Below are 27838 nucleotides of genomic sequence, written 5' to 3' on the forward strand. Positions count from 1 at the left end.
GGTCCCGCCAGTGACAAAGCCTGTACCGTGGTCTGCCTGCCCATCGCCCAAAGCATGGTGGTGAGACCCTCCCAGGCAACCTGCGTCAGGTGCTGGATCACACGGCTCCCACGGACGCACGTAAGTTTGGAGATGGAAGCTGAATTTTAGTTGTTAAAGGAAATACCTTTTTTTTATGTGTATGTATTTTTTAGAGACCTGGAGTGCAAGTGGGGGAGGGCCAGAGAGAGGGAGACACAGAACCCGAAGCAGCTCCAGGCTCTGAGCCGTCAGCACAGAGCCTGACGTGGGGCTCGAGCTCACAAACCGTGAGATCATGCCCTGAGTCGAAGTCGGACGCTTAACCGACCGAGCCATCTAGGCGCCCCAGTTGTTAAAGGAGCTTATCGACAGCTGTCGCGATGCTGTCGTCACTCTGATGGACGTTAATTAAGCTCGCGCTAATCATTCTGCAATATATACGGGCTTCACATGGTCACTGTACGCCTTAAACTTAGATGTAATGTGTCAGTTACGTCTCAAAGTTGGAAAAAGCAATTTGAACCGGGCTCTTTAATTCCCAGGTACGTATATCTGAGCCGGGAGTCTCCCTTATGCCCCAAGTGTGTCCATACTAATCTGCGGGCTCCGACTCCCCGGTGTGCCCGCCCTCGCATGGCAGGCAGCCTCCCTAACTCAGTGCCTCTTCTGGGAAGTGGACCGCTCTCCCCAGGTGTGTGTCTGACCGGGAATATTTCCCCGGCACTCGAGGTGCGCTTGCCCCGAACAGCAGTGTCTAATTCCCCAGATGTGTCTGCTTGGACACACAGAGTCTTGCTAAGTGTACAGGTAGGTCTCCGTGAACCTAGGGCGTCCCCTCTGAGTCGAAGTGATTCGTTGTCCTCCGGGCGTATCTACAGCGACCTGAGGTCCACACACTGATACGGCATGTTTCCCTAATTTCCCAGGCGTGTCTCCTCTGCCCTGGATACTTCTCTCCCCGAGCTTATTTACCCCGACGAGGGGAAACGGCCTAGCTCCCCGGGTTTATCTAATCTGTGACCTGCTGATAATCCAGACGTGCCTATTCTTACATAAGATGTCTCCCTAATACCCCGAGTAGGTCTACACACCGTTAGGATGTCTCCTTAAATCCCAGTGTGTTTTCTCTGGCAACCCTGGATGTCTCTGTTATTGTCCAGGTGCATCTCCATTGAACTGGGATGTCTCCCTTCTAGCCAGGGGCCTGCTCTACCTGGGACACCCTAACTCCCCAGGCATGTATTGAGGGACCCGGCGGGCCGCCCTATTTCCCCAGGTGTGTGCCACAGCCTGATTCCAATCTCCCAGGTATGTGTCCCCTGACCTGGGACAGCTCTTTACTTCCGTCGATCTGTCCACCCAGACGTGGGATGTGTGCCTGACTCGAGTGTGTCTGCTCTGAACTGGGAGGTCTCCCTATTTCCATAGCTGAGTCTGTTTTGATCTTGATGTTTCCTTAATTCTGCATTATGTGTCTAACTTGACCTGGATGTCTCCCCAGTTGCCCTTTTGTGTCTTCACCGAACTAGATTTCTAATGCCCCAGGTTTATCTACCCAGACATGAAATGCTGCCACCGATTCCCAGGTGTTTTTCCTCTGACCTAGGATATGTTCCTTATTCTCCAGGTTGGCTTTCCCTTACCGGTATGTCTCCCTAGTCCCCACGTGTACGTGCGCACCCCTGGGCTCTCTCTTACTTCCCGAGTGCACACACTGATCTGTCTGCCGAATTCCATAGGTGTTGACCGTGACCTGAGACGTTTCTCTTATTCCATGGATGTGTTTTCTGTCTTGGGATTTCTTACTAATTCCCCGATGTGTTTACCATGACTTAGGATGTTTCTCTAACTACCCAGGTGCTTCTACTCTGACCTGAGTGTCTCCCTAATCCCCAGATATGAATACTCTGACTTCCGATGTCTCAAAGTAACCCGGAGTTCTACCCTGACCTGGGATGTCCTGCTAGTTCCCCAGGTGAGTCTACCTGACCTGAGACGTTACCCAGTTCCCTGGATATAGACACCCTGACATCACTGGTGTCCCTAATAACCCAGGTGTGTCTCCCTAATTCTCAAGGTGCGTGGACACCGAAAAGGGATGTCACTCTAATTCCCCAGTTGTATCTATAGTGACGTAGTCTGTGTATTCTTCAGTTACGTCTCCTTTATCTTCAGAGTCAGAAGATAATTCTCCAAATGTGCCAACAGTCAAGTGGAATGCTTCTTATTCCCCATGGGAATGGGATGCACTGACATGGGATGTCTCCTTAGAACCCCAAGGAACTATGAGATCATGACCTGAGCCGAATTCGGATGCCGAACCAGCTGACCCACTCAGGCGCCCCAGTTGTTAAAGGAGGTACCTTATGCTTCCATGATGCCGGTGTCACTCTGGACACTGATTTTGTATCTTGTGCCCTTACTGGATTCACTTATCAGTTCTAAGTTTTCCTGTGGAGTCTGTAGTGTTTTCTCTATATAGTATCGTGTCGTCTGCGTAGTGAAAGTTCCACTTCCTTGCCGATTTGGACGCCTTTTATTCCTTTGTCTTGTCTGATTGCTGTGTCCTCCTTCATTGGGATTTTAATATCAGCTTCCAGTTTGGCCTACTTCTGACCTTGGAGCTCATTATAAAAATCCTTCCAAATATCTTATTTGTAGGTTTTAGCGGAGATAAACAGTAAATATTCCTGGCAATAGTACACCTTTTTTTTTTTTTTTTTTTTTTGGCTTCTTTTAAACCAAAGGTAGATCAAGTTACTCAAGCAAAACTGATAAGCCTTTTATGACATATCCATGGACTCGAGATGTATGTCCTAGGAGGGTGCAAAAGATTTAGTCTTCCCAAGATCCAGAACTACTCCCAAAGATAGGCAAGATCGAGAAAGTTCCCCTGAGAGCTGGCAACAGTCAGTGGGATGGTGGCCACAAATGGGGTGCAACCCGTATCTCAGGCCAGCCATATTCTCGGGGCCCCGACCTTGCACTTACAAGAATGCACAGCCTGCAAGCCCTAGGCAGGCAGAAAGCCAAGCAGAGTCCCGGGACACACAGCAAGACAAATAGGAAAGCAGGAGGTGTCCCTGGGAGGGAGAGGGTCAGTGACCGGAGGGGATCCCTAAACCAAATTCACAACAGTCTGGATTTGAAAGGGAAGAGACAACATGAAACTTGACCCCACTCTCTCTGCCGGCCTCTCCGCTTCCTCAGGGTCCTGTGTGTAGGCTCCGGAGCGGGTGCGGTGTCCCAGTGGGTCTCGTCTGGGTCACCAGAGACTGTAGACGAGGAAAAATTAATTTTTCCTCTGCCCTTTCTAGTGCGTTCTTGGCTGAGAACTTGTAACTGGACAAGCTGGTCTAGGTCGCAGGTTTCCGACCACGGCCGCTGTGATTCAGGGCTGCCCTTAGACGCTGCCATTTCTGCCACTGTGTATGCGCTCCGGAACCCCACTTCCCATATAAAGAGCTGGGGCACAAGAATATGGAGCTCTCCGCTCTCTAGAACTTTAGGTCTCATGTCTCCTCGGTGTCTGTCTGGCAGATCTGTCGCTCTTACCTTAGGGTCACACCAAGACCGCCAGTAGTTCCCCAAGTGGAATGGTGGGCCCACCAGCAGAACCCAACACGTCAAGACTGTGGATAACGCAGGGCTTAGGGGCTTCGGGTCCACGTAGAACCACCTGCCAGCTCCAGCTGGCCCACTAAATCCTGGCCAGGAAAAGCCCATCAGACCCGGGAGCTCAAACGCAAACAGAGTAGAGCTCAGATCCAAGAGGAACTTCCCCGCGGCTGTGGAAACATGAGAAAGACCAAGAACTCAGAAGGGCTCAGCAGGCACCCATGCCCACGTTTCTTGTCATCCCCAAAGCCATTAGCAGTCTTTGAATCCCATCCTTGTCATCAACACTATTAAAAGAAAATTTTGGGGGCGCCTGGGTGGCTCAGTTAAGCATCTGACTTCAGGTCATGATCTCCCCGTTCGTGGGTTCGAGCCCCGCGTCGGTCTCTGTGCTGACAGCTCAGAGCCTGGAGCCTGCTTCGGAGTCTGTGTCTCTCTCTCAAAGAAAACATTTTCTGGTCAATTTATGGATCTAGCTGGCTTCTATTTAGTGATCATGAGTCAGGCAGCATGCAACCTAGCGATAGAAAGGAGCACCAAAGAGCTGCACGACGCACGAGATTCTTAGACCACGTGAGCAGGAACAGGCAGATTCGCTGGGCATCTGCTGATGGGTAAGCATGGTTACTCTTATTACATGGGCCCCAGGAAAGTCTCGGAGCAGGTCAGCAGGTGAGAGCTGATTGGCTGACTTAGGCCTTCCTCTTCCGGGAGAGCAGAGCATAGACACGTAAGTCTTGGTTTGCTGACACGGGGCTTAACGTTAGTGACTCCATTTTGGGCGTAATCTGGTTACTTTAACGACATTGACGTGAGCCACATCCATAGCAGTTCCCCAAGCATGGTGGCCCTGATCCGGATTGTATCTCAAGTTCCTCTGGGAAGTATACCTGAGCTGGGATGTCTCCACAGTTCCCCAGTTAGGTCTAACCTGATCTAGTATATGTCCCTTGTCACCGGGGCGTGTATACTGACAGTGGGTGTCTCCCAGTTCTCCAGGTTTGTCTGCCCCGACGCTGGAAGTCTGCCAATTTTCCCGTGGGTCTACACTGATCAAGGATATTCCCCTAAATCTCTAGGTATGTCTACTCTGACCTGGGAGGTGACCCTTATTCTGTATGTACCCTGATCAATGAGGTCTTTGCAATACAGAGACCTGTGGGGTTTCTCTAATTCTCTGAGTGTGCCTACTCTGGTACGCACTCAGAGACGTATCCCTAATCCTGTGTGTGAACCCTGAAAGGTGGTGTCCCCCAATCACCCAGGGGTGCCCTCCCTGATTTTCTCTCTTTAATAACCAGAAGTGTCTTCTCTGACCTGAGATATACCTTATCATCAATTGTGACTGACCTGGGATGTGTCCCTAATTCACCACGTGTGTCTTCAGTGACACTGGATAGCCCCCTAACTCCCCAGGTGTTTCTACCCTGACCTGAAATGTTTTCTTTGTTCTCCAAGTGTGTCTACCCTAAACTCGTATTATCCCTGAAAATTCCTGTATCTTCTCTGTCCTGGTCCATCCCTAGAGCCCAGTTGTGTCCACATGGGCACGAGTGAATCTCTAATCCCAGATGTTTCTGTCGTGACCTGGTTTGTCTCCCTAACTCTTTAGGTGTTGACCTGGGATGTGTAATTCCTCCTCCGTGTGTCCACTGACTTGAGAGGTCTCGTGTTTATTGGTACCACTCTGGAAGTCCCCTCTCTGCTCTGTTGTACTCTGACGCAGCACGTCTGCTTACTTCCCCGAGTCCACCTACCCTGACCTTCAGGGTCTCCACGACTCCTGAGATGTTATCTCAGCTCACCTGGACCGCTGACTAGTTCCCCAGATGTGTCTACAAAACGCGGTATTTTATTGTAATATACCAGTTATGTCTACCCTGACCTGAGCGGTCTTAATTCCCCAAGTGTGTCAACACTAACCTAGTCTGATTCCATAGATTCCCAGCTGCGTCTGCCTCGACACTGGATGTCTCCACTTGACCTGCTGTGACTACCTAGTATCTCAGGCGTGTCCACTCTGACCCGGAACATCTAACACCTCAGGCGTGGCCACTTTGCCCTGGAGCCTCCCTGGTTCCCCAGTTGTGCCTGCCGTAACCTGAGATGTCCAACTCAGACGTGTCTACTCATACCTGGGATGTCTAATCCACAGATGTGTCCACGCTGAACAGGGATGGCTTCCTAAAACCCCAGCTGTGTCTATCCTGACCCGGGACGTGTCCCAAATTTTCAAGGTGTGTCCATACTGAGGTGTGGTGTCCTCTGGTTTCGCAGGAGTGTCTACGCTGACCTTTTCGTTCACATAAAACCCCAGTGGTGTATGTCTGAGCGGGGATCTCTCCCTAATTCCTCGGGCAGGCCTACCCTGCATCGGAATGTCTCACATTCCCCGTGTCCAGCTGACCTGCGAGATCTCCCTGGTCTCCCAGGCATGTCTACTCTGATCTGTGGTCTCCCTAACCCCCCAAGTGTGTCTCCTCTGACCTGGGTTGTCTCCCTGCTTCGTCGTAAGTGTCCGCCTTGACACGGTGTATCTCCCCGGTTACTCTAACGTGACCGAGGTGTCCAATTCCACGGTGAATCTATGACCTGGGACGACCCGTTTCCCCACGTATTTCTACTCCGACCAAAGAGGTCTCCTTGGCTCCACAGGAGTGTCTGCTCTGAGCTGGGATGTCTCATTCTCCAGATTTCTCTCTCTGGACCTTGAACGCCTCCGTTCTTCAGGACTGTCCAGCGTATCCTGGGACGTATGCCTTTGTCCTTCGCCGTGTCTACCGTGAATCTGGAGGTCTCGTTCCTCAGGTGTGTTGACACAGACTTGGGCTCTTTCTCTTATTCCCAGTTGCATCTAATCTCACCTGGGAGGTCTCTCTAGTTACCAAGGTGTGTCTGTATTGTTCACGAAGGGCTGTTCCCCCAGGTCATCCACCTTGACCAGTGAAGTCTCCCGAACTCCAGAAGTGTGTTCACGGTGACCTGAGGTATCTCCCTATCTCTCCAGGTGTTCTGATCTGTGATGTCTCTAAGTCCCCAGGCGTGTCTGCATTGATTACAGTGACCCTTGAATGCACCAGGTAGGTCAGCCTGACTTGGGATCCCTCCCTAACTTAGGGAAGTGTCTTCCCTGACTTAGGATGTCACACTGCTACCCCCCACCCCCCAGTGTCTAGCCTGATCTCGAATCTCTCTCCCATCCAGGCTCTCCCCAGGTCCCCAGATGTGTCTACCCTGATACGTGATGTCCCCTGAGTTCCCCTGTTTCTATTTTGATGTGGAATGTCTACGGTAACCTGGAATGTCTCCTTAATTCCCCAGGTAGGTCTACCCTTACCGGGATATCTGTTTAATAACTCAGATGTGTCTACACAGATGGGGCGTGTCTACTTTCTTACAAAGTAAGTGCATCTCTTTCGACCAGGGATGTTTCCCTAGTATCCCAGGTTGTGTCTATCCTAAGATGGCCCCGTTTCCCCAGGGGAAGATACCATGACTTGGGACGTCACCTTGATTCCTCGGGAATTTCTATACTAACCTGAGAAACCGGTTTCCCCACGTGTGTTCTCTCACTTCAGAGGTCTTGAATTCTCTGGCTCCGTCTACTCTGACCCGGAACGTCTCCCTGTTTACCCTGCTGTATGCCAGCCGCACCTCGATGCCTCCTTAATAATCAGCTGTGTGTACATGTACCTGCATAGCTTTTCCCCTGCTCTTATCTGAACTCTACCCAGGAGGGTCTGCACTTGAGGATGTCTACCTAATTTCCAATGTGGCTCTTCTGACCTTTGTTGTAACCTTATTCCCTGCTATGTCCACACTCACATGGGGTGTCTTCATAATTCTCAAGATGAGTTGAGTATTTCTCAGGATGGTCCCTACATCCCCGGTCTGCCTCCCCTGACCTAGAGTTTCTCTCGAAGCCCCAACATTACTCCTCCTACTCCCCTCGTGTGTCTACTTGACCAGTAATGTCTCCCTGCAACACAGATGTGTCTGCTCTGACCTCGTGGATCTGCCTAATTCCCCCGGTGTGTCTATACTGATGGGATGTCTAATTCCTAAAGTGCTTCTATACTAATCTGGGATTTTGACCTGGTTGCCTAGGAGTGCCTACCTTTATAAGGTATTTCTCCAAGATTCCCTTGGTGGGTCTATCTACTGAAGAATACCTACAGTTACATAAGAATCTGTTACCACTTTTACATTGTGGGTTTTTAATGTTTATTTTGTGTGCACACAGGCAGGGTAGGGGGCGGGCAGAGAGACTCCCAAGCAGGCTCCATGCTGTCAGCACAGAGCCCAACGCCGGGCTCGATCCCACGACCCTGGGATCATGACCCAAGCTGAAATCCAGAGTCAGACGTTCAATAGGCTGAGCCGCCCAGGCGCCCCGTCATGTTGTGCCTACATACATAACTCAGAAAAAAAATTAAAACCCAATTGCACGTTATAAAAAACAATGCAGATTGACTTGTAAAAGTAAAAACAATCTCATTATAACCAATTTGATCTTTCCAGGTGGTTAAACTTGGGCAAATGGGAATCTTGGATTTGGGGTATTTTCCAGACATTTGCTATTATCCTGTTTCTTGTGTTAATACCCGTTATTGTGTATCTTTTCAAGAGTCATCAGTAAACACTAATCGTGATCTCCATGTGAGCTGAAGAACCTAATGAGATTCTGGTTCATGATCTTCAATGTCCAAAGAAGGGTCACGTGATGCTAAACAGTAAACCGCTCTCCATTCAACAGGGAGAGTGATTGACAGGAAGGAACTGGTTTTTTTGTTAATGTTTATTTTTAAGAAAGGTGCAGAGAGAGAGGAGGACAGAGGCTCTGAAGCGGGCTCCACACTGACAGCAGAGAGCGTGACACGGGGCTCAAACTCATGAACCATGAGATCATGACCTGGGCCAAAGTCAGACACAACCCACTGAGCCACCCAGGAGCGCTGGAAGGGATTTTTTTTTTTTTTTAATGAAATGGAGGGGTGCCCAGTGGCTCAGTCGGTTAAGTGTCCCAATTCTTGATTTTGGCTCAGGTCATGATCTCAGGGTTGTGGGATCGAGCCCCACATCAGGATCCACATTGAGCATGGAGCCTGCTTGGGATTCTCTCTCTCCCTTTCTCTCAAAAGTAAAATAAAATCTTAAAAGACAAATGAAACCGAGGGGCGCCTGGGTGGCTCAGTAGGTTGAGTGTCCAACCGGCTCAGGTCTCGATCTTGCAGTCGACGAGTCTGAGCCCCGCTGGGGGCCTCTGTGCTGACAGCTCGGAGCCCGGAGCCTGCTTCGGATTCCGTGTCTCCCTCTCTCTCTGCCCCTCCCCTGCTCATGCTCCATCTCTGTCTCAAAAATAAACATTAAAAAAAATAAAACAAGTGGAGACCACAGGTTGGGTATGCCCCCATACCAGACTCATAGTCACCTAACCAGATTTTCAAACTGTCCTGATTCCAAAAATGCTAATAACTCCAATTTTAAACAACACTTGAGCTTTCTTCGAGTCAGCATGACTTTACAGATTCCCAGCTAATCAGCTATATTCAAGTAAGCTGATGCACTGAAAAGCCATGTCAGTCACCAACTCCAGTCACAATGGAAAGTGTTGGACTTGCACATTCCTGCTTTACAGACGGGCCTGTGACAGCTGAGAGCCGCTTCGTAGCCACTTGCCGTTTGAACGTGTCCCCATTTCCAAAATGCTGGTTTCTCAGTAAAATACTCAGCTCAAGTAAAGCGCTCTGGATTTTAGTTTTCTAGTAGACTCGCCTACAGAACTCGACATCCCACGTGGGTGCAGATACACCAGATGAAGCAGGGGGGTGAGAAGGCATCCTACAGTAGGGGGACACCCTGGAGACCTAGGCAGACATCCCAGGCAAGAAGTGACAAACCTGGGGAATAAGGCATCGAAGGTCAAAGTAGGCAGAGCCAGGGAGCTAGGGAGACAACTCAGGTCAACGTAGACAAAACGGGGAATTAGGGAGACCTCCCAAGTCAGGTTGACAAGACCTCGCCGGTCAGAGTAGACCCAGCTGGGAAACGAGACATCCCAGGTCAGCAGAGAAACTCACGGGGACTAAGGGAGACTTCCCGCGACAATGTAGACATTCGTTGGGAACCGGGGAGACAGGCCAATTCGGCGTAGACTCAGGAGACCTCTCTGGTCAGACTATACACACCCAAAAAAGCCCTCCCAGGTCAGTGTAGACACACCTGGGGTTTTAGGGAGACCTATGAGGTCAGTAGAGGCATATGGGGAAATAAAGATAGATGCCAGGCAAGAGTAGACACATTTTGTGAATTAGGGAGAAAATCCGGCTCAGGACGGTTACAGCTGGGAGTTAGGGTGACATCCCTGGTTGACATTTCAGGGGAACAGAGAAGATGTTCCTTGTCAGCGAAGACACACTTGGAAAACAAGACCACACAGATCAGCACTGACACACCAGCATAATTGGGTGGACAGACACACCCGAGGAATTAGTGAAAAGTCCCAGTTCAGGGTAAACACACCTGGAGAATTAGACAACTCTCAGGTCAGTGTAGACATACCTGGGATATCAATGGGACATTCTAGGTCAGAACAGATACAAATAGGGAATTAAACGTCCCAGATGAGTGTTGACACGCCAGAGTAGAGAGACAACCAGATCAGGGGATAAATAGGGAGTCGTTCCAGGTCACTGAATATGTACCTGAAAACTACAGTGACATCCCAAGCCAGGACAGACACACTTTGGGTATTAAGGAAACATCTCAAGTCCGTTTAGGCAAACCTGAGGAACTGGGGAGCTGTCCAAGGTTGCTACAGAAACACCCGGGAACAAGAGATAATCGAGTCTAGGACACACCCGGTGACAGAGACAATCCCAGGCCAAAGGAGAAGTACCTTGTGGATTAGGGAGACATTCCAAGTTGGTGTAGACCTGCCTGGGGAACTTGGGAGACATAAGTTCACGTAGACAAACCCGGGGGATTAGGGAGGAGCCCAGTTAAGTCTAGATCCACCTAGGAAATAGATATCCTGGGTCAGAGTAGACATTCCTGGGGAATTAGAGAAATGCCCCAGGTCAGGGTAGACATACCTGAGGAATTTGGGATACATCCCAGATCAGGGTGGATGCTTGAATTAGGGGACATCCCAGATTACGGTAGAGACACCTGGTGATAAGACATCCAAGATAAGAGAAGGCAAACACACAGAAACAGAGATACCTCCGAGTCAGAGAAGACCCCCCTGGGAAATGACACGTCAGTGTAGATGCACCTGAGGAATTACGGAAATATGCCAGCTCAAAGTTAATGCCACTGGGAAATCAGGCAGTGTACCAGGTAATCGTAGACCTCCGAAGAAATCGGTATACTTCCAAAATCGGTGTAGACATGACTAGGGAACTGGAGGTCATCTAAGGCTAGTGGAGACCCAGCTGGGTTAGTAAGGAGGCCGCCGAGTTCAGAGACGACCTACCTGGGAAATAGACCTCCCACACAAGAGAAAAGACCTCCCAAGTAAGGAAGTAGGCATCACCATTCAGAGAAGACGCTCCTGGAGAGGCAGTAAAGTCCTAGAACAGTCACACCTGGTGAGGTGGGGACGCATCTCCGGTCAGCTTAGATTCATTGGTGACGTCGGTGTCCATCCCAGGTCAGTGTTTACACAACCGGGGCACAGCCGAGAGGACAGCAACTCGGGCAAGTCGGTCTTGGAAAATAAGGGCCTCGGCGCAGGTGTGGGCAGACCCATCTGGACAATCAGGAGGCCTCCCCGCAAGGGAGGCAGCCGAGCACTGAGAGAGGCCCTGCTGGGCACGCTGGGGAACTGAGGATAACCCCAGTCTGGGGCAGACACGGCTGGGCATCACGCGGACATCCTCTTCAGGAATCAGACACATCCCGGTGTAGACACACTTGGGGAACTGCCGTACCGAGGCGGTGACATCCGTAGATGTTTGAGGGAACTTTAGACATAAACTTCCCTGAATTAGGGAGACCTCACTGATTAGCGCAGACTCTCTTGGGGAACGAGGGGGATGTTCTAGCCAGATTCAAAACAGGGAAAAATTCAGACTTCTAGGTCAGAGTAGACCCATGGAGAATTAGGGAGAAGGGAGACATGCCACGCAGAAGAACGCAATTGGAAATTAACGAGACTTCGCAAGGCAGTAGAGACACATCTGGGAAACTGGGCGCAAACCAGGAGTTAGAGCCTCCGTCAGAGTGGACACACCTGTGCAAGTGAGGCGCCGTCCTAGGTGAAAGCAAGCACACGAGAAGAATTAGAAGGTAATCCCATTAAGGATACATGTGCATGTGATCACGGATACACCCAGGCTAGGGCAGAAACACCTGGGGGTTAGGGAGTCATCCTGGGCTAGGGGAGATACCCCTGGGGTATCAGAGATCTATCCCAGGTTAGGACAGACAAACATGGAGAAAAAGACCACCCAGGGCATATGCCCTGTAAGAGCGCTGGTGAGATAACGGTCGGAGAAGACACACACAGGAAAGTATAAAGACAGCCCAGGTCAGTGGAGGCACACCTACGGACTTCTGGCTACGCACCGGGTCAGGATATACACTCCTTGGGAACAGCCAGATATGCCAAGTCACAAAAGACCCGCAGTAAGAATTAGAGACCTCCCAGGTCAGTTTAGACCAACGTGGGGAAACTATTTCAAGGTCAGCGGAGATCTACTTTGGAAATTAAGGAGACAACCCAGGTCACAACAGACACACCAGTGGATTTAAGGAGACCTATCTGGACAGAGAAGACACACCAGAGGAGACAGGAAGAAATCCAAGGTCAGTGAAGACTCTCGTGAGGGATGAGGGTCATACTCCGGGTCAGCGCGGACCTACCTGGAGATTTCAAAAGACATCCGAGGTCTGAGTAGAGACATACGGGAAAGCACGCAGACCTGCCAGGTAAGAAGAGACCTCATTTCTTAGTGTGACATACCATGGTGTCAGGGAGCCATCAGTAGGTCAGAGTAGATGCACTAGTGTAATTAAGGAGACCGCCAATGTCAAGATCAACAGAGCTGGGGAACAGGGAGACATCACAGGTTAGAGCAGAAACGCCGGTGACATCCTAGGTCACAGTAGTCACATCTGTGGTCTTAGACACGTTCCAGGTCAGTGTTGACAACGCCGGGAAAGTAGGGAGGCCTCCCAGGACGGTGTGGCCTGACCTGGGGAAAGGAAGACGCTAAGCTCTGCAGACACAACCGGGACCCAGGAAGACCACACAGACCACACAGGTCCGAGGCACGGAGCTGGGAAGCTAAGGACACCTCCAAGGTCACTGTAGACACTCCTGGGAATTCATAGAGACCTCCCAGGTCTGTGTGCACAGACGCGGATGATTAAGCAGATAAGTGAGATCAGGGAAGACCCATTCTGGAATTAGCAACATGCCCCAGGACACGGAAGATGCATCTGGGAAATTAATATGAATTCTAAGTGTAGTCTCACAAGCAGAATTTGTGAAATAGTCCAGTTCAGAGTAGACACACCTGGGGAGTTAGGAGAATCCCAAACCATGCTACGCAGACAGGGCTATGAGACACCTAATGACAGTGTTGACACACCTGGGGAGATAGCCCAGGTAGTGTAGACACAAGTAAGGAATTAGGAGGATATGCCAGGTCAGAGTAAACACATCTGATGTGTGTGGAGTTATCCCGGGTTTGAGACGGACACCTGTGCCATTAGGAAGCTATCCCGGGTCAGCGCAGACACACTTGTGTCAGGGATACATGCCATGTCAGCGCACACAGAACTGTGGAAATAAGACGACAGCCCATGTCAGTGTCGTAGCCCGAGAAGGAGGGGGAGATCTCAGTTTTGTGTAGACATCCTCAGTTAACCAGGGACGCATCCCAGGTTAGAATGACCCTTGTGGGAGGTAAGGAAGTACCCATGTCAGGACAGACACACCTGGGGTATTAGCGAAACCTCCAAAGACCATGTAAGCACACTCGGGATATGCTGAGACATCAAGGTCAGAGTAGACACCCATGGGGAATTAGAGGGTAGTCCTAGTGTAGACATGCTTACTGTATTAGGGAGACATCCCAGGCAGCGTAGACACTCAGGGGGACTTAAGGAGATGACCCGTTCCACTTCAGATCCTCTGGCACTGTTAGACACTTACCCGAGTCAGTGTAGACACACACGAGGCTCTAGAGAGGCCTCACTGGTCAGGACAGACACCCCTGCAGACTCAGAAAGGCGAACTATTACAGAGTCAACACCTCTGAGAATTAGATATATCCCCCACCAGTTTAGACACACCTGAAATCGGGGAGATATTTCAGAAAATCCAAGGGGATAGGGAGGCACGCGAGGTTTGAGTAGACACGCCGCTAGAATTAAGGAGCTAGCTCTCGAGAACACATACCCGATTAGGGAGACGTCCCAAAGTGGTGTAGACAACCGAGTCAAGTATGGACACACCTGGGGAGCTAGCAGGATAGCCAGGTCAGGGTAGACGCTCTTGAAAAGTAGACGTTCCAGGCCAGGATGGACAAACGTGGGATATTAGAGATCAGGGTAGACACATCTTTACAGAGAGAGGGAAAAAAAAAAAAAAGGTTAAAGCAAAAACACCTGGGGTTCTCCGTAGATACACCAGGTCAGAGAAGGCACACAAGACCCTAGTCAGTGTTGACTCACCTGAGAAAGCAGAGAATCATCTGAAGTCAGTGTAAACATGCCTAGGGAAATACGGAAACACCCAACTCAGGATAAAAGCACGTGTGGATCTATGAAGAGACACCATGTCAGAGTAGACACACCTATGGGCAGCGTAGACACATCTGGGGATAAGACACCTTTAGTCATAACTGACACACCTGGGGATTGAGAGCAATATCCCAGGTCTGTATAGACACACGTGGGGAATTAGGGAGACCTCCCGAGTCAAGGCAGACACTCTTAGGGAATTAGACTAGATCAGGGGAATGTGAGCCACACCCACACCAGAGGAGACGCATCTGGGGAACTAGGTAGATGCCCCACATTAGAGGAGACACAGCTGGGGAGATATGGACACAACCTAGACCAGTGGACACACTCCAGGGGGAATTAAGAGATCTCGTACGTCACAGGAGACTCCCTGGAGAACTAGGGAGACATCCAAGGTCAGAGTTAGACACGCCTGGAGAGTCAGGGTGGCAACCTCGGGAGCTTCCCAGGTGAAATCTGAGACCAGCATTCCTGCCTGGAGGGCAGAGAGAGACAAAGAAAGAGGCAGATCATTCCAGGTTGGTAGGTGGCGGGTTTAATAAGCAAGAGAACTTACATTCAAGGCTTGTCTTGGGTAGATCTCTTCACCCACTCGCCAAACCCTGAAAGTTTAAATAGAGACCTTAACTGGGTTCAGTCACATATTACATCTAGATGGTCTCAACACCACATCACGATCGATCGATCGATCGATCGATCGATCGAAGGCTATGTCCTTGGGGCAGCTTCTGAGAACAAAGCAGAGAAGGCGAGCAGAAGGTACATGCTAATGAGCGGGGGGTGGGGAGGGTGACGAGTCTCCAGTTGCCTGGTGTAGCTCATGCATCAGCTGGTGGTCACATCCTCTTGGTGGCCAGCTCCAACGTTTTGGGTCAGAGTAAACACATTTTAGGGAAAAGAGAGACATCTCGTGTCAGTGTAGAAAACTGGGAAGTAGAAAGCCATGCCAGGTCAGGGAAGATGCACCTAGTAATCTGGGGAGACATACAACGTCAGAGTCAACATACCTGGGGAACGAGGAAGATTCCCAAGCCCGAGGAAACCAAACCGGGAACTGGATTCCAGGTCAGAACAGACACATGGGGTTCATCATGGAGACATAGCCGGTCAGGGTAGGCAACCTGAGATCTTAGGCAGATATCAAGGGACATCTTAGGTAAATATAGATATTCTTGGAGAACTTAGAAGTCATCCAAGGTCAGTGTAGTCACAACTTGGGAATTAAGGAAACATTTCTGGTCAGTATAGATATTCCAAAGGATTTAGAGAGACTTTTCGGGTAAACCAGACATACCCGAGGGAACTATAGACTTACTAGTTCAGTGTAGACACACCTGGGGAATTAAGATGATATCAAAGGTCAATACAAACACCCCTTGGACAATGAGAAGCTATCCCAGACACACCTGGGAAATTAGGGAGATACCCAGGTAATTAGAAATACCCGGAAATTTAGAGTGACAGCTAACATTAAAGTAGACACAAACAGGGAATTAGGGAGACATCCCAGGTCAGGTGGGAAATACTAGGGAATTAGGGAGACGTCCAAGATCAAAGTGGAAATGAAGGAATTGGACATCCTTGATAAGAGCAGATTAACCTGGGGGATTAGGGAAACACTGCAGGTCAGTGTAGACACACCTGGGGGACTTGGGCGATCTCCCAAGTCAGTGTAAGCACAACTGAGGAATTAAGAGAAACGTCCCAGGTAATAACAGACACACCTGGGGTTCTAGGGAGTCATCCTCATTCTGCATAGAAATTCCTGTGAAATTAGGCAGACATCCTACGATAAGGTAAACTCCCGAATAACCAGAGATGTAGTGCAGGTCGGTGTAGACACATCTGTGGAATTAGGGAGACACCCCAGGTCAGGTCAGTGAACACAAACCTGGGGAACTAGGGAGACATTCCACATCACAGCAGACACGTGTGCAAATTTGGGAGACATCACCGGGCAGGGTAAACACACGGGAAAGAAGGGATACGAGCCAACCAGAGTGATCAAACCTGAGGAATTAGAGAGACACCCTTCATCAGCGTGGACAGGCCCAGGGAATTGAGCAGACAACCAACCTGTGTTGGACACATGTGGGGAAAGAGAGAAACAGCCTAGGTCAGTGTAGATACAACTGGAGAATCATGCAATTATCCGTGGTAAGAGTTGACACGTCCGGGTAATCAGGTAGACATCCGTGTTTGGGTAGGCACACCTGGGCAAAATTAGGGAGCTATCTGAGGTCAAAGACAAAGTTAAGGAACAGCTTGACATCTTCCATCATGGTAGATACATAAGGAGAATTATGGAGACATCCCGGGTCACGGATACACACATGAGAAATTAGGGAAACACCACTGGTTAGAATTCACACCCTGGGGGGGCGCCTGGGTGGCGCAGTCGGTTAAGTGCCCGACTTCAGCCAGGTCACGATCTCGCGGTCCAGTGAGTTCGAGCCCCGCGTCAGGCTCTGGGCTGATGGCTCGGAGCCTGGAGCCTGTTTCCGATTCTGTGTCTCCCTCTCTCTCTGCCCCTCCCCCGTTCATGCTCTGTCTCTCTCTGTCCCAAAAATAAATTAAAAAAAAAAAAAACAAAAAAAAAAAACGTTGAAAAAAGAATTCACACCCTGGGAACTAGGGAGACATCCCAGGTCACGGTAGACACAATTTGGGATTTACACCAACATCCCAGATCAGTGGAGACACTAATAACCCAGGTGGGTTATTAGACCGGCCTCTCGGGTCTGAGTAGACTTACCTGAGTAGTCACGGAGGCATCCAAAGCCAGGGTATACGATCCTGTGAAACTCGAGGTGTGTCACAGGTCGGTGTAAACACACAGGCAGTTAGGAAGGCATCTAGTTCACTGCAGACAAAACCGAAGAATTAGGTAAATAACCCTTGTCAGAGTAGACACACAGGAGAATTAAGGAGATATCCCGAGTCCTTGTTGACACATCTGTGGAATTGGGCATCCCAAGTCAGGACACATACCTTGGGATTTAACAGAACATCCCAAGACCTGTTTACACACAGGAGGAATTAGGGAGACATCTCAGGCTATTGCGGACCCACTAAGAAATGAGGGAGACATCCTCAGAGTTGACACAGCTGGGCAATGAGGGAGATATCCCTGGTCAGTGTGGACACCGTGAACTGGGGAGACATCCAGCTTTAAGGCAGACACGCGCTGGAGTAAGAGACGTTCCAGATTGGAGTAGACACACCTGCAGAATCAGGGAGGCGGAGAGGACACACCTGTAGTTCTAGGGACGTCACGTACAATGTGTGCACCGGCGCGGAACCACGGAAGCCTTCTAGGGAAGTGTAGAAACACCTGTGGAATTTGAGACACATCCTGGTCACAGTAAACACACCTGGGAAATCAGGGAGACATTCCTGGCCAGTGTTGACACAGTCACGGAACTAGATTTCCAAGGTCAGTGCCGACACAACTCAGGAATTACGGAGCTATCTCCAGTTAGGGTAGACAAATCTGAGGAAATGAGGCTATGTCCCGGGTCACGACAGCACAACTAGGTAATGAGAAAGAAATCAGAAAGCAATGTGCACATAATAAAGGTAAGAGAGCCGTGAGGGGTCACGGCACACCTGGATGATGTCTGTTACACACCAGGTCAGGTCAGACATCCACTGGAAGTAGGGACAGAGTAGCCACAACGGGGGTCCTAATGAGCTGTCCCAACTCCAGGGGGACAAAACTGAGTAATATGAGAAAGATCCCAGAACACAGTATACAAAGCTGGGGTATTAGGAACGCGTCCCTGGTCAGTGGAGACACATCTCGGCAGCTAGAAACATGTCCCGGGTCAGTGTGTAAAAATGGGGAATTAGGGAGAAAACCCATGCCACAGTAGACACGTTTGCTGATTAAGGAAACAACTCAGGTCAGTGTAGACACTTGGAATATTATGGGGGCTTCCAAGGTCAGGGACACACACCTAGAGAACTAGGAAGACATCAGGTCAAAGTAGACACACTGGGGAATTAGGCGGCCATAGCAGGTCAGGATAGGCAGACCAGAGAGCTAGGAAAACATTCTGGAAGAGTGTACACATACAGGGAGTTACTGACACATCCCCAACATCCCCAGTGAGCACAGACACACCTGGGGATCAGACAACCCATATCGGAGCAATACACCTGGGGGATTAGAGACACGTCACAGCAGGGTGGACTAATCAGGGACTAATTAGGGAGCCATCCCGAGTACAGGTGGATCCACGGGGGGGATGGGGTGACAGCCCAGGCGAGGGGAGACATGCCTGCGTATTACGGAGCGCGACCTGTTCAGAGCAGACACCTCTAGGGAATTAGGGGGTTCACTGGTTAGTTTAGGCAAAGTGGGGAATTAGTAAGGCAGCCCAAATCAGGAAAGAAACCTTTGGGGCATTACAGCAACATACCGGTTCAGTATAGCAACTCCTGGGAATGAGGGAGATCTGCAAGGCCAGTGTAGACGGACCCATGGAATTAGAGAGACATCCCTGGTCATGAACGAGGGGAAAATCCCAAAGCAGAGTAAACACATCCAGAAGTTAGGAAGATATCCCAGGCCAGTGTAGACACACTTGTTTGGATTCTTCCTGCACTGCTGCCTGCACATACAGGGTTTAACCCCTCCCCCCCGCCCAAGGCTGCCCTTGCTCAGGGAAACATCTGGAACTTTATAATGGCTGGGAGATCTAATCTCGAAACACTGAAACGTATAAGCTTGGGGGAGACAAATCCCATAAGCTTCCTCTTCACCTCCTGGATTCATGGCACTAACTCATCACAATATGTGTGGTTGTCATGGTAACAGGTGTCGGGGACAAAAATCCTGAAAAGCTTGGAGAAGATCATTTTTTAAGTTTGGACTCTTAGCTGCAAGACTTCAACCTGGTTCTTGCTGACTTAAGAAAACAGGGCTTTTTGTTACTCTTCCTTCTCTGCGTGCTTGAAAAGGCCGAGTACTGACAGCAAACACAGCTGCAGTCGGGGCTCAGTAGCATCACGACGACCCCAGGCCCTGCCTCCTTCTTAATGTTTTTTCATTTTTGAGAGAGCGCCAGTGGGGAAGGGGCAGAGAGAGGGGCAGAGGACCCGAAGTGGACTCTTCGCGGGCAGCAGCGAGCCCAACGTGGGGCTTGAACTCACGAACCGCAAGATCATGACCTCAGCCGAAGTCGGACGCCCAGCCGACTGAGCCCCCCACGTGCCCGTCTACCTCCGTCACTGCAGCCGGTGTCCGGCCTGGCGAGCGTCACCGAGGCCCGGACTCAGATCATCCCCGGGAGTAGCAGGCCCAGACCTTAACAGGCCATCGCCAGCCACCTCGTGCTAAATACCGCAAAGACCAAGTACAGAAGGAGAAGTCCGGCCACGTCTGCGGGGTGCCGTGAAGGCGTCAAGACCTAAAGATTAAACGGCCGAGCCACAGGGCGATGCAGGTAGAGGGACCGCACACACGTGGCGTCTGGCTCTGAAGAACTGATCCCGGGTCGAGACGGGGAGTGTGTGTGACCAGCCTGGGGCATCTTGAGGTTTCATGAGGCAAGGCCTCCACGAAGGGTCAGGGAACTGTGTCAGCAGGACGCAGGAGCCGCACGAGGGATCCTGCTGGGCAGGGGGGAGTTCATTCAAACATCAAAAAGAACAACGGCTGCTGTAACGGATCAAAAGTCACTGGGCATATAAAAATCCCGGCCTAGAAATCAGGAATGACTGCAAATGACTGTTTACCTATTACTGTTTACAGAGACAAAAGGACCCTGTGAGAATACTGTGGACAGCTGCACACTAACACATAGATGCCCGACGTGAAGTGCACACGTTTCTAGAACACACAAACCACCACAACTGACTCAAGAGGAAACAGAAAATCTGATGAGACCTATGACAAGCAAAGAGAGTGAATCACTAATGAAAAATCTCAGGGGGCGCCTGGGTGGCTCGGTCGGTTGAGCCAACTTCGAGGTGTCCAACTTCAGCTCAGGTCACGATCTCGTGGTCAGTGGGTTCAAGGCCCACGTCGGGCGCTGTGCCGACAGCTGGGAGCCTGGAGCTGCTTCGGATTCTGTGTCTCCCTCTCTCTCTGCCTCTCTCCCTCCCTTTCTCTCTCAAAAATAAAATTAAAAAAAGAAAAAGAACAGAAAAAGCTCTGAAAACAGAGAAGCCCAGGACCAGCTGGGTCCACTGGGGGGGAGGTGGGGTGGGTGGGGGGGGGACATGCCACATCTTAAAAGCCGGCGCGGTGCCCACTGACCTGTTTCGCAGATGACCCAGCACCTTCCGCCAGCTTTTGCCACACAAGTGCTTGCACGTCTGACTCCAGCTTCCCGAGTCCCTCCCCCTGCCCCCTGCCCCCCTGCCCCCCAGGGGCCCCGCCCAACCAAAGCCCCAGGACCAGCACCAGACGCCATCACAGGCTCCGTGACTGACTGAAGGGGCACGACCCCCTCCTAGAGCCCGTGGCTGGTGGCCGCCACCGTGTGCGCGCTCAGCACCAGCCTCTGCACCTGCGCCCGCCAGCCTGACGCCCTTCACCACCGGCTCCACCGTGGTGCGCGTGCCCAGGGGCAGACCGTGCGGCCGTGGAAGGGCACACTGACGGCCGGGGCCCCTGCAGCCACCAGCGTGCCCACGGTAATTCCCGGACCTGCCGTGCACTTTGGTTCCCCACCCCCCACCCCGCGCCCAGCGACTCTGGGCGTCTTTGCGACTGCTTCCCGCCGCTGTGCACACCCTTCCAGCCGTGCCTGCAGCCGAGTGTGCACAGACCCCTGGCCCCAACGGTCGCTGCTGCCGGCCCTGGAGGCTCCACTGGGGACTTAGCAGCCCTCGCGGCATCTGTGGCCCCGGGACAACACTCACCAAGGACCACGCGGTTGTCAGCGCTGTGGGCCCCAGCGACATCAACAAATGAGTCACCAGACCATCCTGGAGTCGGTGCCACCACACACTTCCGTACCAGGCACCCTGCCCCCCTAGGCCCAGGGTCACGGCACAACCTCCTGGCCATCAGCCCTGGGCCTCACCGCCCCAAAACCATCTGCCAGGGAAGGTCTTTCCCCCCTGAAGTCCGTCCACGAAGTCTACAACGGTGACTGCTGCTTCAAATGCACACACACCACGTAAGGCTACACGGATCAGGAGGAATCAGGAAATGTGGCTTCGCCAAAGGAATGCGTTTAAACCTTCAGTAACTTGCCCTTAAGAAACAGAGACCCAGAAGCTGCCTGACAATTCAGAGTAGCTGTTCTAAAGATGCTCAGAGAGCTACACGTGAATGCAAGTAATTTAATGAAATCTGGAAAACGGTACAAGGTCACAAGAAGGTGGTCAAAGAAGAAACAGAAAACATAAAAAACCAAACAGTTTGCGACTATGTGGATGGAACGAGAGGGTGTTGTGCTAAGCGAAAGTAGTCTGAGGAAGACAAATACCTGACGACTTCACTCTTAGGAGGACTTTAAGATACAAGACAGATGAACATAAGGGAAGGGAAGGAAAAATAATATAAAAACAGGGAGGGGGACAAAACAGAAGAGCCTCTTAAATATGGAGAACAAACTGAGGGTTACTGGAGGGGTGGTGGGAGGGGGCATGGGCTAAATGGGCAAAGGGCACTAAGGAATCTACTCCTGAAATCACTGTCGCGCTATATGCTAACTTGGGTGTAAATTTAAAAGATAAATTATATATATAAAAAAAGAACCAAACAAATCTTGGAGCTGAAGATTTCAATGACTGGTGTGAAGAATTTAAGAGAGAAGCTTCAGAATCATCTAGACCGAGCAGAAGAAAATTCAGTGAGCTCAGAAACAGGACATTTTTCTCAGCAACACTGTCCTTCAGAAATAAAGGCCAGACAGGCTTTCCCATGCAAACGACAGCTTCAGGACTGCATCAACACCAGGCCTGCCTACGAGACCTGCTGAAGGACGCCCGTCACATGGGACAAAAGGACGCTAACCGGCAACGTGAGAAATGTGAAAATAAACAGCACGCTGGTAAAGGCAAGTACACAGTCAAGTTCAGAAAACTCTAGAAGTACAGTGTGGTGGTGTGTGCTAACCACTGGAGTATAAAGGTTGAAGGACAGAAGTGTTATAAACAGTTACAGCTACAATAATATCTTAACAGATCCACAATATAAAAAGATTAAAAAGTGTGACATCAGGGGCTCTTGGTGGGGGGGGGGGGGGGGAGGGGCTCAGTCGGTTAGGCGTCTGGCTCTTGATTTCAGCTCAGATCGTGATCTCACAGTTCATGAGTTCGATCCCCATGTTGGGCTCTGTGCTGACAGTGTGGAGCCTGCTTGGGATTCTCTGTCTCCCTTTCTCTGCCTTTCCCCAGCTCACATTCTCTCTCTCTCTCTCAAAAATAAATATTTAAAAAAAAAAAAAAAGGTCTGAAGACAGATACTGGTAATAACAATATGAATGTACTTAATATCACTGAATTGTACACTTAAAATTATTAAGACGGTAAATTTTACAGTATGTGTATTTTACCACAATAAAAAAAATCAATGATTTTTTAAAAAGCTTTGCATAACATCATACTCAATATCATACTCAACGCTTAAAGATGAAACTCTTAGAGTTCAGGAACAGGACAAGGATGCCTGCTTATGCCTTCTACTCAACATTCTGGTATTGCTAATCAGAAAAAAAAAATAGAGAAGAAAAAGAAATAAAACATACACATTGGAAATGAAGAAGAAAAGTCTCTCCTACTTGCAGAGGACTTGATCTTGTATCCGGAAAACCCTAAAGAATCCACACACACACACACACACTGCCAGGGTCAGTGAAAGAATTTAGCACTCACAGGACACAAGACCAAACCACCACCATCAGCTGGACATTCACACACTAGTCAGAAGTTATTTAAAAATTAGGGTGCCTGGGGGCTCCTTCAGCTGGGCATCCGACTTTGGCTCAGCTCGTGATCTCACAATTTGTGGGTTCAAGCTCCCCATCGGGCTCTCTGCTGTCAGCGCAGAACCCACTTTGGATCCTCTGTGCCCCTCCCCCATTCTTATATGCTCTCTCTCTCTCAAAAATAAATATTTAAAAAATTAAGAAAATTATTCCATTTACTATTGCACCAAAATAATAAAACCCATGGGAATAAATTTCATCAAGGAGGTATAAGATTTGAATGCTGAAAATGCAAAACAGCTGAAAGAAATTTCAAAAGACCTAAATAAATGGAAATACATCCTGTGTTCACTGAAGATTTAATATTGTTAAGTCAAAACTACCCAAAGCAATCTACAGATTCAATGCATTGTCTGCTAACGTCCCAAAGGGCCTTTTTCGGCAAAAATGGGAAACCAGACCCTAAAATGCACACAGCATTGCAAGTTATCCCAAATAGCTAAGACGATCTTGAAAAATAACCAAGTTGGAGGACTGACATTTCCCTGTTTCGAAGCTTCTACAGAGCCGTGGTAATCAAAAAAAGTGCACTATCAGTACAATGATGGACAAATGGGATGAGAGTCCAGAAATAAACCCGTATCATCAGGGGTCAGGAGGTTTTTGACAAAGATTCCAAGTCCATTCTATGGGAAAACAATAATCCCTTTAACAAATGGTGCGGGGACAACTGGATAACCCATGCACAAGAAAAGGTGGAACTCTATCTCACTCTACATACAAAGATTACCCAAAATGGATCAAATATCCAAATTTAAGAGCTAAAACCATGTATTTCTCTGGAGAAAACCTCATGGCCTCAGATTTGAAAATGAATCCTTAGATAGGACACCAAAAGCACAGATGACAAAAGAAAAAACTAAACTGGCCTTCAACAAAATCTAAAACTCTTGTGCATTAAAAGACACTACTGGGGTGCCTGCGTGGCTCAGTCGGTTAAGCGTCCGACTCCTGGTTTCGGCTCAGCTCATGATCTCATGGTTTCGGGAATTCAAGCTCTGCGTCGGGCGCTGCGCTGAGCACGGAGCCTGCCTGGGATTCTCTCTCCCTCTTCCCCTCTCCCTCACTCGCGCACTCTGTCTCAAACAACAACAACAAAGACGCTATCGTGAATGGGAAGACAGCCTGTATGATGGAGGCAGCGTGTGCAGATCATCAATCTGATACGGGCAGAGTATCCGGAATATACCAAGAACTCTTACATCTCAACAACAAAAGACAAACAACCCAATTAAACATCGGGCAAATGAGTTGAACAGACATTTCGCCAAAGAAGATACACAAATGGCCGAGAAAAGACGCTCGGCACGGTAGCCACCGGGAAAAGCAAATCAAAACAACAGCGAGATTCCAGTTTACAGCCAGTAGGAGGGCTGTAGTGATAATTTTTGAAAACAGAAAGTAACAAGTGTCGGCAAAGGTGTGAAGAAAGCGGAAACCTCAAACACTGCTGACGGGAACGTAAAACGGTGCAGCCGGTGTGGAAAACAGCTGAGCATTTCCTCAAAGAGTTAAGTGTAGGATTAGCAGTTCCACTCTGATACTTGTCCATGAGCATTCTTGCCAACGCTACACTTAGCAGCCGACATGTGAAGACCATCCAAATATTTGTCACCCATGAATGGACTAACAAGTGGTCTACCCACACGATGGGATACTGTTCAGCCACGCGAGTGAATTAGTGCTAATAATGCTACAACACGGGTGAAACCCGAAAACGTTATCCCGACTGAAAGAAGTCAGAAACAAAAAGTCACGTACCGTACGATTACCTTCATATGAAACGTCCAGAGTGTGCAAATCTGGGAACCCTGGGTGGCTCGGTCGGTTAGGCACCTGACTCTTGACCTTAGCTCAGGTCTTGATCTCAGGGTCATGACTTCAAGTCCCGCTCTGGGATCCACGCTGGGTATAAAGCCCACTTTAAAAAATAAAGAGAAGAACTCAAATAGTATCAGAGGAAATGAAGAGAACCGCAAGTTTCAAAACCCTACTGAAAAATCAGTTCTGATCATTTCAGCGGATGTTAAAACCCTCAGGTGGAAGGTTCCGTGAAACCTACCTGGGGGCAGACTGTTACCACCTGAATCACCGAGCGGCCTCAGCATCCTAGGAAGTGAGGTGGACAGCCGGGACGCGCCTCCCGACACGACCGACGCCACCTTCGCCTGTGAGGTAGTCACAGAGACAAACCAAGCTGAGTCGACGCGGCTGTTAGAGTTCATTTCAAGCTGCAGGAGTGTGGGAGCCTAAAATGAGAACACGGGGCGCTGGAACAGAGACCCCCGCCCCCCGCACGATTTCATCCGCTAGTCGACCTGGGGGGTGGAAACCCATGATGTGGGAGAGGGAGGGACCGCGACCAGATCTGGAGGGACTCGGGGGACACGGTGTTCATACATGACACATAGAGTCTGTCTGGACCTCGGTTCAAATGAACCCACTATGAAATTACAGTTTAGAACGGGATCTGCACGTGGGCTAGCATTACATTCGAGTGAGGAATTGTTAATGAACTGTGACAAAGCGTGCTGGGGCAGACAGCTTCTGTTAGGAGGCACGGTGACGCGTCCAGGAGTGCGATGACAGGACACACGCGGTTTGCTGACAACATCGCAGCTGCTCCGGGTGTCCTTCCAGCTGCAGGTATCTTCCCCGCGAGGTCGTGCCCAGGTGGCGCCCAGGGTCCACACCGAGGGCACCCCAGGAGGGAAGCCCGCTGACGACGTCTCAGGCTCCAACAAGACAGCAGTGGTGACTTCACCCCCGGGGGTGTGCGCACGATGAAATACTCTAATGCTTTTTAAAACAGGGTGTGGACCTATATTCACCGGGACGCTGCTCGTGGAACAGAGTTAAATTAAACTAAGAACTTTCTGTGTATCGTGGCCCACTTTTGTGCCCTAGACACGTGTGACATTTATAGGCAAAATATTCAAACTACTGGAAAAGAATCGGCAGCCCACCCATGGGTGGGGTCTGAGGGCACAGGCCCCCATTTTCCTCCATGCACTTTCGTGTCATTTACGTTTTCCAGCGAGGGGAGTCCGTGCCTGTGACACGCACCAAAGCCACGCGTGGGTTCTAGGTGGGGGGTTGAAGCCCCCCTGCCTGTACAGCAGGCCCTGCCTGGCTCAGCGTCCCCGGGGCCACCCCGGGAGGACAAGCTCAGGAGGTGCCCCCCAGGGGCTCACAGGGCCCCACGGAGCCAGGAGCTGCCCAGGGCTTCTTGTGCTGGGAGGGCCACATCTGCTCAGGAGGCCGCAAGTGGCAGCTGGCGTGGCAGCAGGTCCCGGCCACCCACACACGGCTGCCGTGTCCAGCTCCCAGGCTGTGGCCCAGCTGGAAGCCCCAAGTTAGTGGAACAGGTGGCCACGTGGAGCCTGTTGTAGCCTCTGGAGGAGCCTCCATTCTCTTTGGGGACCACCCGATGGCTCACGTACCTCCCACGCGGCCCCAGGATGCGCCTCTCGGGAATTCCTGGGCCAGACGCCCCGTCCTCCCCTTCTGTGCCCCGCCGGCCTCAGCTGACCTCAGCCAGCCTGCAGGAAAGGCCTGCACAAGGGCCACATCGTGGCCACAATGGCGTGGGAGGCGGGCACTGTCTGACCTTGTGATCCGGTCCCGAATGCTAGTTCAGGGGCAAAGTCCAGACACAGACGCACAGATGGTTCCCTTTACTGGAGGGGGAGATTGATTTCTTTGTCAGACGGGGGAGGGATTCATGAGGCATCTCTTTGTTTTGTTTAATCCAGGCGCTGTCTGTCCCTGTCCCAGAAGGAAATACAGCACCCAGAGGTTCAGAGGAAGACACAAGACATGTGACAGAAGGGGCTCCTTTCGGAGGATCCAGCAGAGAAGTTAGGAAACCAGACAGGAGCCCGCGGGAGCTGCTTCCCTGGGCCTGAGAGGCAGGGAAGGGACAGCGCTGCAAGATCGGGAGAGATGGCAGGGCTCACAGGCTCGGTGGCCCTGGGCTGTTGACCAGAGTTCCTGCCCCTGGCACAGCCCGCAGGGATGACCCAGCCTCTCTCCCCACCCCCAGCTCTGGGGGCTCCCGCGGGTGGGGCCTGACCACAAGGCAGGAGGTGGGAGCCCCGGCCACACGGCCCGCAGGTCAAGGCGCGGGGAGGGAGTGGGGTGAACAGGGGGACAGTGGATCCGGGGCGACAGAGGGTGTGCTGCACGAGAGCCACCTGGACACACCCGAGCTCTCACCTGAGGGTGCCACGCCTGGACGCTCTTGAACGGTCGCAGGCTCGTCAACGCTGGACTCCGTCCACCGGGCAACCACCAGGGTCCCCTCGGGGGGGGGGGGTGGGGGGTGGGGGTAGGGGGGCGCAAGCTCTGGTCCCCACTGCCCTGCCTGGCTGCCCCGTCCCGTGTCCCGACGGCCCTCTGCCACCCGAGGCTCCGCACTGCCGCACGATGTGGAAGAACCACACGGCACGGAGGTGGGGAATCTGACTCTCTCCTCCAACTGCCCTGGTTCC

At 50.8% G+C, this 27838-nt stretch overlaps 2 long non-coding RNA genes across 9 annotated transcripts; one reads left to right on the top strand and one right to left on the bottom strand.

Moving 5' to 3' along the window:
• The first annotated feature begins 4313 nt into the window (after positions 1–4313).
• On the top strand, positions 4314–27636 carry LOC109260081 (uncharacterized). Of its 7 annotated transcripts, none has more exons than XR_002076844.2 (6): positions 4314–4718; positions 5795–5876; positions 6295–6447; positions 6647–6719; positions 6961–7040; positions 27101–27636. It is a non-coding gene; the product is annotated as an uncharacterized LOC109260081 (long non-coding RNA). The 7 variants fall into 7 exon arrangements; XR_002076841.2 differs by lacking the exon at positions 27101–27636 and adding an exon at positions 8267–9381; XR_002076842.2 differs by lacking the exon at positions 27101–27636 and adding an exon at positions 7218–7663.
• On the bottom strand, positions 17035–25974 carry LOC109260083 (uncharacterized). 2 transcript variants are annotated; one of them, XR_002076846.2, is made up of 4 exons: positions 25408–25974; positions 25107–25266; positions 18822–18902; positions 17035–17621 (listed from the first exon to the last, which is right to left on the bottom strand). It is a non-coding gene; the product is annotated as an uncharacterized LOC109260083 (long non-coding RNA). The 2 variants fall into 2 exon arrangements; XR_008422036.1 differs by lacking the exon at positions 17035–17621 and having other exon boundaries at positions 18576–18902.
• Positions 27637–27838: the final 202 nt, after the last annotated feature.

The sequence above is a fragment of the Panthera pardus genome, unplaced genomic scaffold (assembly GCF_024362965.1).
Source record: "Panthera pardus isolate Hobbes unplaced genomic scaffold, ASM2436296v1 HiC_scaffold_14, whole genome shotgun sequence".
NCBI lineage: Eukaryota > Metazoa > Chordata > Mammalia > Carnivora > Felidae > Panthera > Panthera pardus.